Source organism: Apium graveolens, chromosome 6, assembly GCF_009905375.1.
Source record: "Apium graveolens cultivar Ventura chromosome 6, ASM990537v1, whole genome shotgun sequence".
Taxonomy (NCBI): domain Eukaryota; kingdom Viridiplantae; phylum Streptophyta; class Magnoliopsida; order Apiales; family Apiaceae; genus Apium; species Apium graveolens.
The window spans coordinates 23,019,950-23,034,551 of NC_133652.1; positions in this window are offsets into that span (position 1 = coordinate 23,019,950).

Sequence of the window (14,602 nt, forward strand, 5' to 3'; positions counted from 1 at the left end):
TATCTAGTTTGTACTAGGATGCAGCTGTGATCAACTTCTTGAATCACAGATTTTCTGAAATACCATCTATGGTGGAACAACAAATCCACCAGAAAAGTTTATAAGGTCTGTTGTGTTCTGTACTTTTGTGCTTGAATATATATCTGTCTGTATTAGTTTAAAGCAATTCACACACTTGTTTATCTTAAACACACAGCCTTTGAAACTGCTCAAAACTTGAAAAAGTTTTGAGATTTACATTCAACCCCCTTCTGTAAATCTCATTGTTAGTTCACTAGGAATAACAATTGGTATCAGAGCAGGCTCTTGACACACAAAGAGTTTAAAGTTCTTGGAAACTAACAAAGATGAGTAAGAAGGATATTGAAGTAAAAATCCCAGTTCTTGACAAAGACAGTTATCACCATTGGAAGGTGAAAATGCAGCTTCATCTACTCTCCCAAGATGAAGGTTATGTAAACTGCATTGAAAATGGTCCTCACATTCCCGACAAAGTAGCCACAGTTGCTACAGCCACAATTGTTGTTGGTCAATCCATTCCAAAACCTAGAGCAGAATGGACAATGGAAGACACAGAAGAAGTCCACAAGGATAAGAAGGCTATGAACATTTTGTTTAATGGTCTTGACAAGGATATGTTTGATAATGTGATAAATTGCACAACTGCCAAAGAGGTTTGGGACACAGTTCAGTTACTGTGTGAAGGTACAGAACAAGTAAAAGAAAACAAAATGCAGCTTCTCATTCAACAGTATGAGTATTTTCATTTTGAAGAAAATGAATCTTTAAATGACACATTCAATAGATTCCAAAAGCTGTTGAATGGACTGAAGCTGTATGGTAGAGTGTACCAGGTGAAGGATTCAAATCTTAAATTTTTAAGATCCTTGCCAAAGGAATGGAAACTCATGACTGTCTCCTTGAGAAACTCTCAAGATTATAAGGACTTCACTCTTGAAAGATTATATGGAATCTTGAAGACTTATGAACTAGAGCTGGAACAGGATGAGGTATTGGAGAAGGGAAGAAAGAAAGGAGGTTCAGTTGCCTTGGTAGCTGAAAATGAGAAAGAATGCAGACAAGAAACTGTGAGATCAACATTAAACTCCAAAGATGGCACAAGCAAATCAGAATCAAGCAAGGGTAAGGAGCAAGTTGCTGAGAATGAAGACAACTCCAGCCAAGATGACTCTGATGGTATTGATGAGCATCTTGCATTTCTGTCCAGAAGATTTGCAAAGATGAAATTTAAGAAAAACACTAGAGCCACTAAACCTCATAAGAACATGGTGGACAAATCCAAGTTCAAGTGTTTCAATTGTGGTATAAGTGGACACTTTGCAAGTGAGTGCAGAAAGCCAACTTCTGAAAAGAAGAAATTTGACCAAGTAGATTATAAAAAGAAATATTTTGATCTGCTCAAGCAAAAGGAGAAGGCTTTCATTACTCAAGAAAAAGACTGGGCAGCTGATGGAGAAGAAGAGGATGAAGATGTGGAATATGTCAACTTGGCTCTCATGGCTGATTATGAGGAAAATGAAGTTAGTTCATCAAGCAACCAGGTAATCACTACTGATTTAACACAGCTTACTAAAGAAGAGTGCAATGATGCTTTTAATGACATGTCTACTGAATTGTATCACTTGCGTGTGTCTCTTAAATCTCTTGCTAAAGAAAATAGTAGGATTAAAGAGAACAATCTGTTTTTAAGTAATAGAAATGTTGTGTTAGAAGATAAGTTGATTGACTTAGAGAAAACTAAGCTACATTGTATATCTGTTGAAAATGAACTAGCTGAATCTGTTAAGAAAGTAGAAATACTTTCTAATCAATTAGAGAGAGAGCAAGAGGTGATTAAAGCCTGGAAGATATCTAGGGATGTTAGTGCTCAAATTGTCAAGGTACAAGGAATTGAATCATTTTGTGAGGCTGCCTGGGATAAAAACAAAAAGAAAATGGAATTAATTGATGGGCTGTCAACGGATGTGGAATCAACGGATGATGAAAATTATCCATTGAAGGAAGAAAAGGAGCATCCGTTGAAGGTTCCTCAATTAAAACAGGCAGATATTTCTAAAAGTGAAAATCTAAAGAAACTCAACAAAAAGTTTGGTTCAACTTCCAAGAACTTTGTCAAAGAAGAAGCAAGCACATCCAAAGATTTCAGTAAGGTGAATATAGGACACATGACCTTAGAACAGTTAAAGAATAGGCTCAAAGTGGTTGAGGATAAAAAGGAAACTAAAAGGAAATCTAATAGAAATGGGAAGGTAGGGGTTAACAAATATAACAATTACACACCTGATAAGTATGCTCCTAAAAAAAGCTGTGTGCATTGTAATAGTGTTAATCATCTATCTGCTAATTGCAAATCTATTAAGAAAACTCCCATACCTGTACCCTCTTCCATGCCTAATATGTCTGCATCACCTCTGCATGCTATGCCTGTTATGTCTCAACAGAATCCTTATGCACATTTTGCAAACATGCCATATTTTAACAATCCTTATCTTGCTGCATTCAGTATGCCTCAAATGCCATACAATATGCCTATGTGGAATAACATGTTTGCACAATCCATGCCTTATCAAATTCCAAATGTGCTAAATGATTTTGTGACTAACCCTACACCTCAACCAACTACATCTAAGATCAAGGTTGACTCAAAGTTACCTAAGTCTAAAGATGCAGGAGGAATGAAGTCTAGGAGAAAGGCTAACATGAATGGACCCAAGGAAACTTGGGTACCAAAATCAACTTGATTGATTTTATGGTGTGCAGGGAAACAGAAGAAATCTATGGTACTTGGACAGTGGCTGTTCAAGACACATGACAGGAGATTTCTCCCTGCTCACAGAGTTTAAGGAGAAAGCTGGCCCTAGCATAACCTTTGGAGATGACAGCAAAGGGTTTACTATGGGATATGGCTTGATTTCAATAAGGAATGTCATCATTGATGAAGTTGCATTAGTTGATGGTCTCAAGCACAACTTACTGAGCATCAGTCAACTATGTGATAGAGGGAATACAATTTCCTTCAATTCTGAAGCCTGTGTTGTCATCAGTAAGAAAGACAACAAAGTGGTTCTAACTGGAGTTAGAAAAGGAAATGTGTACTTAGCTGACTTCAACTCTACTGATGCAGAATCTATTACTTGTCTCTTCAGCAAAGCAAGTCCAGTTGAAAGTTGGCTATGGCACAAGAAGCTATCCCACTTGAATTTCAAGACAATGAATGATCTAGTCAAAAAGGACTTAGTTAGAGGAATTGCTCTAGTTGAATTCTCAAAGGATGGTTTGTGTGATGCTTGTCAGAAAGGCAAACAAAGAAAAGCATCATTCAAAAAGAAGCTTGAAACAACAATTGATGAACCATTACAGCTGCTACATATGGATTTGTTTGGACCAGTCAATGTATTGTCAATTGCAAGAAAAAGATATTGCTTAGTGATTGTAGATGATTTTTCAAAGTTTTCATGGGTCTATTTTCTTGGATCAAAGGATGAAGCAAGTGAAATCATTATCAATCATATCAGGCAAGTCAATAATCATCCTGGCTTGAAGGTTAGGAATATCAGGAGTGACAATGGAACTGAGTTCAAGAATTTAACAATGAGGCTGTTCTGTGAAGAATTTGGAATCATGCATGAGTTCTCAGCTCCAAGAACACCTCAGCAAAATGGGGTAGTTGAAAGAAAGAACAGATCTTTAATTGAGGCTGCTAGAACAATGCTTGAAGAATCAAAGTTACCAACATATTTCTGGGCTGAAGCTGTTAATTGTGCCTGCTACACTCAGAATATTTCTTTGATCAATCAAGCTAAAAGCATGACTCCTTATCAGTTGTTCAAAAGAAGAAAACCAACTCTAAACTTTCTTCATGTCTTTGGATGTAAATGCTTTATACTGAGAAATCAATCTGACCATAAAGGGAAGTTTGATGCAAAGGCTGATGAAGGAATATTTGTTGGTTACTCAGCTGGAAAATCTTATAGGGTCTACAATCTAAGAACCAACATTGTTATGGAATCTGTGCATGTTGTGTTTGATGATAAAAAGATTGATGGACTAACAGATGAGGGACACCATGAGAGACTCAAATTTGACAACATTGAGATATATTGTGATGATAGTGAAGAGGAGACTGATGGAGATGACACTTCAAAAGGGATTCAAAACATGCCCTTGGATAATGCACAAAATTCTGCATCCGTTGATAGAGGCAATGCAGTATCCGTTGAAAGACATAGTGCATCATCCGTTGAAGTACAAAATGAAGCATCCGTTGATCATAGTTCATCAACGGATAATCGATTTACATCATCAGTTGATAGAACTCCAAGTTCCCTGCAAAGGACCAACAACTCAGGGGGAGTTTCAACTAATCAACACTCTGTCTCACATCATGACAATACTGAGGCCACCTCATCTAGAGTATATCTTCCACCTCAAAGGAAATGGACCAAGAATCATCCCTTTGAACTGATCATTGGTGATGCATCATCTAAAGTGCAAACAAGAAAAGCTACTCAAGATGAATGTATGTATAGTAGTTTTCTATCTCAGGAGGAACCTAAGAAAGTGGAAGAAGCTTTATTGGATCCAGATTGGATATTAGCTATGCAGGAAGAGCTGAACCAATTTGAAAGAAACAAAGTTTGGAAGCTGGTACCCAAACCAAAGAACAAGAGTCCTATTGACACAAAATGGGTATTCAGAAACAAGATGGATGAAAATGGCATTGTCATAAGGAATAAAGCCAGATTGGTTGCTAAAGGCTATTCTCAACAAGAGGGAATAGATTTTGATGAGACATATGCTCCTGTTGCAAGACTTGAAGCCATCAGAATTTTTCTAGCCTATGCAGCCCATGCCAATTTCAAAGTCTATCAAATGGATGTCAAGAGTGCATTTCTAAATGGGAAATTGGAGGAAGAAGTTTATGTAAGTCAACCTCCAGGGTTTGAAGATTCAAATTTTCCAGACTATGTGTATTATCTGTTGAAAGCACTCTATGGACTGAAGCAAGCACCTAGAGCCTGGTATGAAACCTTATCAAAATTCCTTTTGGAGAATCACTTCACTAGAGGTACTGTTGATAAAACTCTCTTCTTTAGGAATGTTAATGGCTCTAATATACTTGTTCAAATTTATGTAGATGACATAATATTTGGATCTACAGATGATAAGCTTTGTAAAAAGTTTGCTAAGCTAATGCAAAGTAATTATGAAATGAGCCTGATGGGAGAACTAACCTATTTTCTTGGTTTACAAGTTAAACAAGTTAGTGATGGAATTTTCATTAGTCAAACTAAATATATTTATGATCTTTTAAAGAAGTTTGACTTAATAGAATGTTCATCTGCAAAAACTCCCATGGCCACTGCCACCAAACTTGAATTAAATAAGACTGAAAGGTCTGTGGACATTACAAGTTATAGAGGCATGGTTGGTTCACTTTTATATTTAACTGCCAGTAGACCAGATATAATGTTTTCTACATGTCTCTGTGCTAGATTTCAAGCCGACCCTAAAGAATCTCACTTAGTAGCTATTAAAAGAATTTTCAGATATCTCAAGGGGACTCCAAATCTAGGAATTTGGTACCCTAGAGAGTCTGGTTTTGATCTAATTGGCTACTCAGATGCAGACTATGCAGGTTGCAAAATAGACAGGAAAAGTACAACAGGCTCCTGCCAATTCCTGGGAAACAAGCTTGTATCATGGTTTAGCAAAAAGCAAAATTCAGTCTCTACTTCTACAGCTGAGGCTGAATACATTGCTGCTGGAAGTTGCTGCTCTCAAGTGTTATGGATGAGGAATCAACTCCTTGATTATGGACTACATGTTGATAGAATTCCTATTTTTTGTGACAACACAAGTGCCATAGCCATAACAGAGAATCCTGTGCAGCACTCAAGGACCAAGCACATTGATATCAAGTACCACTTCATTAGGGAACATGTGATGAAAGGTACAGTGGAACTTCATTTTGTTCCAAGTAAACAACAAATTGCAGACATATTTACCAAGCCACTTGATGAATCAACATTCACAAGATTGGTAAGTGAGCTAGGTATGCTTAATTACTCTTAAAATTCATGTCCTCATTGCAATTTGAATTGAAGCCTGAAATATATTAGCTGCAAGAACAAATTTGATTTTTAACATAGATTATTCCATCAACGGATATTCCCTATCCATTGAAAGTCAAAATTGTTCTGTCAACGGATGTTCATTATCCGTTGAAAGTCATATACATTTCTGGAATTTTTATCCGTCAACGGATAAAACTGAAGTGCTCTTCAACGGATGACAGTTTACCTTATCCGTTGAAATATCACATCAGTCGATTCAAGTGTTTCACAGCCGTTGATTCTATTGTCTTAACCGTTGATACTCATACATACAGCTGTATGTATTTGTTTTAAAGGTAGTTTTCAGAATACTTACAGTTTATTCTTAAACGGCTGAAATTCACTTACACATATTTATTGTTTAATCTCTTATTTATGTTTTTTTTTGAGAAAGTATATAAGCCCTTTTGATTTTTCATTTTTACTTTACGCTTTCTTGAAATTTCAAAACTTTTACCATTTTCTCTCTGCAAAACCTTCAATTTATTCTCTGCAATTTCTACTCACAACAATGGCACCAGTAGTAAAGATTATGTCTCAATCTGGGTTCATCTATGAGAAGAACAATTTCATAGCTTTGGTAGAAAAGAATGAAGCCCACTCAGATTATCACACAATGATGGACTTCATCAAAAACTGTAAACTTAGCTATGCAATGCTGGAAGCCCCAACGATTTACTGTGAAGTAGTTGAGGAGATTTGAACATCTGCTGAGTTCAACTCCATAGATATGACTATCTCCTTCACTTTCAAAGGTAAAAATCACTGTGTTAACTGTGATGACTAACTAACATGTTTTAAATTACCTGAGAACAATGCCATGACACCACACACTGATAATGATGTATCCAGCATGTTAGATTCCATAGGTTATTCTCTTAACTCTGCTAGTTTAGGGAGTATTAGAAGAAAAGGCCTTAGGAAAGAATGAAGTTTTCTTGGGGATGCCTTTATCAAGGTTTTTTCTGGGAAAATTAGCAATTTTGATGCCATAACTTCATCTCTTGTTAATATGCTCTATATGCTTATTTCTGATAGGTATTTTAATTTTAGCAACTATATTATGCTAGAATTGGGTACTAGATTAGGTAACAAAGCTAATAGACCTAATAACATCTATTATGCTAGATTCTTTATGTTATTGGCTAACCATGTTGCTGAAGGTTTGGTCATTACGAATGAGAATAATAAACTCAAGTGCTGGGCACAAGAGAAAAGAGTTCTTGCAGATTTATTGAGAATGGATCTCAACAGCAGTGTGCCATTGGTATATTTACCAATCATGAATGCACCACAGGTAGGTGAGGTAATTGCTTCTACAACTCCTACTTCTTCCAACCCCTCTATTTCTTTATCTTCTAGTGTGGCCATGGAATCTGTGACAATGCCCCAACAGATTCCTACCAAGGTCACCAAAACTAAACTTTCAAAATCAAAGACAAAGAAAACCACCTCTGTTGTTTCTCAAAAGACAACAGTTGTAACACCTACCATTAACCCTGAGGGGAGTGAACATGGTGTGAGTGGTGAGGGGAGGGGTGAACATCAAAGAAACCCCCAGGATAAGGAAGGAGAGAAAAGTGCTTCCCAAGCTAGCCAAGCCACAGTTTCTCAAAAAGCTGTGATGGTTGAAAAGGTTACTAGCATATCCCTAGCTGCATCCTCCCAAAAGGATGTAACTATTGAAAATAGTTCCCAACCAGGAACACACAAACGAGGGAGGGACACTAAAGCCAAACACTCACTAACAAAAGCCTTTATTAGAAGAAAGAGAGCTAGAACCCAATCTTCTACACAGGGTGCACATACTGCACAGATACATCCATCTGTATCTATACCTTCTCAAACTCAGTTTGATGTGGCTCCAACAAATGTGGAGTCACAGCCCCATTCTCTCACAATTAACACACATCAATCACCACACACTTCTTCACCATCTCTAGATGTGGATATGTTATTCCCATCAATTCCTGATTCTCCCTCTTTACAACTCAGGGAGGAGCCCCACTCAAATACAGGTGATCATCATCTTTTAGATGATTTGTTGGATCACCCGCAAATTCTTTCAGATGTAATTGAAGGATCTGTGTCACCAAAACTCATATCAATCTACACAGATTCAACAGTTATATCACTTTCAATTTCTACTTCTTTTCCTTCTTCAACGGATATCACTCATCCGTTGACAAGTGGTTGTTCTTCAACGGATAAGCTTAACAGCAGTTATCCGTTGATACCATCAGTTTCACTTTCAACGGCTATTCCTCATCCGTTGATAGTCTCTACACACACAAATGAAATAATTCCAAGTGTAGAAGACTTGATTACTGTACAATCACTTCTAGGACTGAGGGAAGGGAGTGACAATTTGAGTGAGAGGCTGGGTTGCTCCCAGGCAAAAGGAGAGATTGAGAGCTCAAATATGCATGCTATTTCTTCCAGCATGGCAAAAGTAAGTGAGAGGAGTACCACCTTAGTAGGTGAAGGTGAGGGAGTGAGTTGTGTGAGCCAGGGGGAGCCCTTGATGCAATAACATAGAGAAAATGAGAGAAAGGCAGGTACAACAGATATAAGGATGGATCCAGCCATTGCTAGTGAGTCAATGATTGTGAATGATGCTGAAAAGGAAAGACAATTTCAGCAACATTACAAAGCTGTAATTGATAACATTTCCTTGGATGCTGACACTTTTACTCATCCTGTTTCAGCCTATCAAGTATTGGCTGCACAGGGCAATGTGGAGGCAGAAAAGACACTACATCTAGTACATACAACAGAATCTCTTCAAAGGGACAAAACTGCTATTAACAAGATGCCTTCAACAGCTGGTGAGTCATTTGAAGAATTTGGAGTAAATTCTGATGATGATGACTTTGTTTCTTCTGATGGAAGCATGAACTTAGGGGGAGATGAAGACCCTAGTTCTATTCCAAATCTACCTGAATGGGCTTTCACAAAGGAGTCTACAACAGGGCAATTCAATATCTCCTTAGTCAAACAAATCAGTACTATCAGATAGGCCATTCAGAAAACTTCTCATGCTGGTACAAAGGCTATCCTTACAGCTCACTTGGACTCACTGCATCTCATGAAGTTGCAGCAAGTAAAACAGAATCTGAGTGTGGATGAACTCAGAAAGGATATTGCTGACTTGAAATCCTACAATTCTGAAAAATTGGATTCAGTCATGCCCTTTGGTACAATTCAGGACATTTTGTTGAGATTGAAAAAGGAATCAAATACTGAAAAGAGGCTGGCCAAATTGGAAGACAGAGTTCAAGTTATTGAAGATTCTGTGGCCACCATTCTTCACAACCAACAATCTCAAACAAATCTACTTATGCAGCTGGCAAAAGCACAGGGCTTGACCCCTCTCCTTGATGATAACAAAAAGGGGGAGAGTAAAAGGGAAGGGGAAGGAGAGCCATCTACAAAAATCCAAATATCTAAAGTGCTAGTTCCTGCCATCACTACTTCTCCAATCATTCAAATCAAAGGAAAGCCTGATGGAATTGATTTAATCCAGCTAGCAGCAGTTGAAATTCAAGTGAAAGAGCAAAGGAGGAGAATTGATGAAAGGATGCAACAGCTGTTTGGCTCAACACAAGATAAATCAATATCTGTGAAACATAGCACAAAGGTTGAACCAATCAACATGGAGCACAAGCCAGAAAGGAGAAATAAGGTTGGAGAGACTTCTTTCAAGAATCTAAAACCTATGGTTCTCAAGCCCAATACCAGATCCAACAAGGACTCCACAAAGAACCCTCTTGACTTTGCTCAGATGAAAGAAGTGGACTTTCCTCTTCCAAAGCCTGATGAAGACAAAGTTTTGGGTACAAGCATCATAAAACACAAGGAGACCATGGATGAGGTAGTAAGGAGAAACATGGCTATTATCTTTAGAGAGGGAAAGAGCATATGTGTGATGCAAGGACATCCCAAATTCTCAATAGCCAAGAGGGAAGAAACCAAAAGGTTAAAGAAAGAAGCTGAGAAACTCAAGGCTGACAAAAGAGCACAAGCAAAGCTTGAACAAAAGCTAAAGTCAAGTCTAGTTGAAAATGAGAAAGGAATTGAAGTCAGGGGTGAAGACAAGATTGCAAACTTAGATGAGGTTTTTGGGAGTATATTTGGTGAAAGCATGGAGGAAAAAGAGAAATGGCAGAAGGGAAACAGAAGAAAGGCCAAGGCACATAGAAGGAGTGAAGGCAACACTGAAGAAACTAAATCTCTACCTTCCATACCTGAACCCTTTATTGCTGATCCCACTATAAACATCCATGGTGAACCAATCATCCCAAAAGAGGAACCTATTGATTGGGACACCATCAATTTGCCTACCTTTTTAACCACTCTTCCACTACCAAAGAAACAGAAAAGAAAATCCAAATCTACACCTCCCCTAAACTATAAGAAATTCACTCAAAAACACAAACCTAACCCTAAGCCACCCATTTCTAAAGATGATTATGTTCACATCTGTGACATAAAAGAAATTTCAGACATTGAACTCTATATGGATGAGCTGGAGGATGTAAGGGGAATTGCTGCTTACAGACAGCTACCAGAGAGATTGGTGTTCAGATACAAAGGAGCTGGGGAAAGAACATGGCCTCTCTACAGGATTCTGAATGAAGGCTACTCTACCTTGATCAGAGTCTTTTCAGCCATACAAAAGGATTCTGGCTTTACCAGGACTGCCAAGACTGAAATTCTCAACAAGATTGCCAACATAAGGAAAACTTGGAGGGAGCCCAATGCTTTACCCATAACCTAACTCATTCAAGAAAGGGGAACTACAATTCACAAATCACCTCATTGGTTGATGGAATTCAGAGATGATAAAGGAGTCAGAAGATTTTTCAGACTTGAAGACCAACTCAAGATTGCCAGCAATGAAACTCTCAAAGAAATGCAATCTAAGTTGGATATCAGTGATGAAGATGAAGCTGAATTCTTCAGACAACTCCAACTCCAAATTGAGGAAAATGACAAAGGGCTAGGAAAGAAAACCAGGGATCAAAGAAGAAAAAGATGATTTGCTCAGGCTAGAGGAGCACCCTTGGAAACACTGTAAATCTTCAATTACCTTCTAGTACATACACTTTTATAGCACTTTTAAATTTCTACTTAGTTTCAGTTCATATATTTGTTAAGTGTTTTGTTATCATCAAGTTAACCTTGAATTTATGTCTACAATTCTTATAGACATAAATAGGGGGAGATTGTTAGGAATATATGTGCATTAGTTTGATGATATGTTTAAGAAAACACTTAAGTAGAAATCTAGTGTTTGTAGCCTCAACGGATAAGACCACTTTGGCTATCCGTTGATGGTGTAGCTTTACTTAGAAATAAGTCTAGTGTTGTAGCACATTTCAGTCTCTGAATTTGAGATATAATTCTTAAATGTTGAGGAAAATTATAAGTCATGTTGACTACTAAAGGATATGCAGATAGGAAGGCCAATTGTAAATATTTCATGCCTTGTAATTTTGTATAAATGAAATGGTATCAACGGATAACTTAAAGACCTTCAACGGATGAGAAACAAAGCTTCAACGGATGTCTCTAAAGCTTCAACGGATAACATCCTTCAACGGATGAGTGCATGAACGGATAGAGCTTCAACTGCTAACACATCAACGGATAAAGCCATCAACGAATGAAGGCTTCAACGGATGTTCTGTTAAATAGCAGTTGACAAGTGGTAGTTGTACCTACAAACAGAGGCACATGGGTTGATAGAGACAACTGAGATGTGGTAGCCTATTTCAGGAACATCAGAAAAAGCAGCCGTTCTACTCTAGTATAAAGAGGCAATAGTCAACAATGCACTGGAGTAAAATGGAGAAGAAACAAGTGGAGAACTTATTTTATTATTGTACTTTTATCTTTGTCTTCACTTGTAAACTTGGTGTTATATAAACCAAGTAGCAGCTAGTAATTAGAAGAGAATTTTTCCAGAGTTGTTTAGAAAAATCTTGAGAAAAAATATCTAGTTTGTACTAGGATGCAGCTGTGATCAACTTCTTGAATCACAGATTTTCTGAAATACCATCTCTGGTGGAACAACAAATCCACCAGAAAAGTTTTTAAGGTCTGTTGTGTTATGTACTTTTGTGCTTGAATATATATCTGTCTGTATTAGCTTAAAGCAATTCACACACTTGTTTATCTTAAACACACAGCCTTTGAAACTGCTCAAAACTTGAAAAAGTTTTGAGATTTACATTCAACCCCCCTTCTGTAAATCTCATTGTTAGTTCACTAGGAATAACAAACACTGTATAAGAGGGTTGAATACAGTATAGAATATAATCAAATCAACTTAGAACACAAGTAACAGAAAACAGATGTATTCGATATAATAAACTCTGTTACAATGGAACTGTCTTCTCTCAGTGATGAACAAATATCACGAGAGCTGCTAGGTTATAATGTATGATCTTCTCGATGATCGTAACACATATAGTGTAAACCTATGTCTGTGTTTATATAGACACACAGTTACAAGATAACTTCTAATTGATAGGTAATATAATTCTGTCTCCTAAAATATATCAATCAGATATCTTATATAATTCTTCTAGTCCTCTAACTCTTTCCATGCATATCTTCTTCTGTATTAGTCTCGATCTTCTTTCCTGTAAATCAGCTTCCTTCTTTAACTGTTAGTCCTCCAATACTTAAGTTCTGATATCCATCTTCTGATATTATCTTCTGATAATCTAAGTCTTGATATCCTTAAGTCCCGACTTCCAGTAAATCCTGATTCCAGTAAGAACTGATATTTCCTGTTTGTTAAGATCTGAAAACTAAACATGAAATATATTAGACATGACATCTCAAATATATCCAACAGAGATACTTGGTAGCGGGGTGTTAATTATCCTTGCACTGGGCATTATTCGTGAAGTCCTGTGATTACGGATGAGTCCTAAACCTTTGAGGTTGGGCTTCATAGTTGAACATTCCTAAAACTAGTAGAAAATGGTTTGCAACAGGTTTCCTACTGAGTCTCGAAATAAAAAAATCTAAACCAATTAGATTTCTTGTTCTGCAAAAATTATGTGGGCTTGATCATTTATAAATAGGGGTACGTATGCACATTGAAAAGGGTGGGACGCGAGAGCATTAAAGAGGCACCACTGACCTTAATCAATCTCAACCTCCAATTCATCACAATCCCCATACTCTAACCGCTTTTCCAGTGATAAACCACCATCGTAGATCTAGATACCGATGATGAATCTCAAATTTTGTTGTTACCAAATTCAACCATCAACAATTATCATGACAGTTAAAGTATTTTACTTTCTAGTAAAAGTTAACAACTACCCAACTTATACCCAATTTTAAATATAAAACAATTATTTTCTTCAAGTTTTTGAATGATAGCGAAGATGAAAAATCTACCAGGGGGTTCTTTTGTGTTAGTGTTTGTGTTCTACAGACAGCACTATTATGTTTTATTTATAACATTTGAATTATTAATATTTATATCTTATCGAATGTTCTCTTTTATAATTTATTATGTCTTAATTCACTGTGATATAAGTATTAGATTAATAAATATTCTTGGAATATGATATGTATTCTATATCTCTAATTACGTGACTTAGAAGTGAAATCATGAAAATGGTATAAATATTCATAAATATCCCTTGTCAAGTATTATTATTAAGGGACAATAATAATGCATTAAGATTAGTTTGTTTGTTGACTAATAATCACATTTTATTGATCAATAAGTATAGGGATACTAAAGTCAAAAATACAAGCATGTGTAAATGTACATGGTGTTGGATAGACCTAATGTCAGATTTTACATCTTTGTTGTGGCATAAGTAATTCTCACAATGATAATGATATAATGGTCCTTGAACTTGAAATCATTATATTTCTATACGGGAATTAATGTACTATGATTCCATTAAAAGTTAATTTTGACCGGGTAATGATAAAAGTGAATTTCTGGTATATTATAAATCGTATGAGAAATATGAATGATCTAAAAAAAATTTAACCCTCTTATTTTAAGGAGTAATTTTATTGGTCTCTTGTATGTGCTAGACTATAAAATGCATGGTCATACTCAAATATTGATTTGATATTATAGTCTACTCGTTGATCAAGAAAACCTAAATTAAATTATGATGAGTACGACACATTTCATGCCTCTAGTTTGATGTATTACATGTAGTTAAAGAGATCATATTATATTGTACATTATATAAAAATATTTAATTGGATCAGCGATTTAATTATTATTACTTGGGTAACAATAATGTATTAATAGATGTCGCGCATTGTCTATAATTTTAATATGAGATATTAAAATTATTTCTAATGAAATTATAACCTAAAGGGTCACACAAAGAAATTCTGGATGAATATTTAATTTAAATTCAGATTTGACTTAAATATGTAATTTCAAATTATTTATTATTGATTAAATT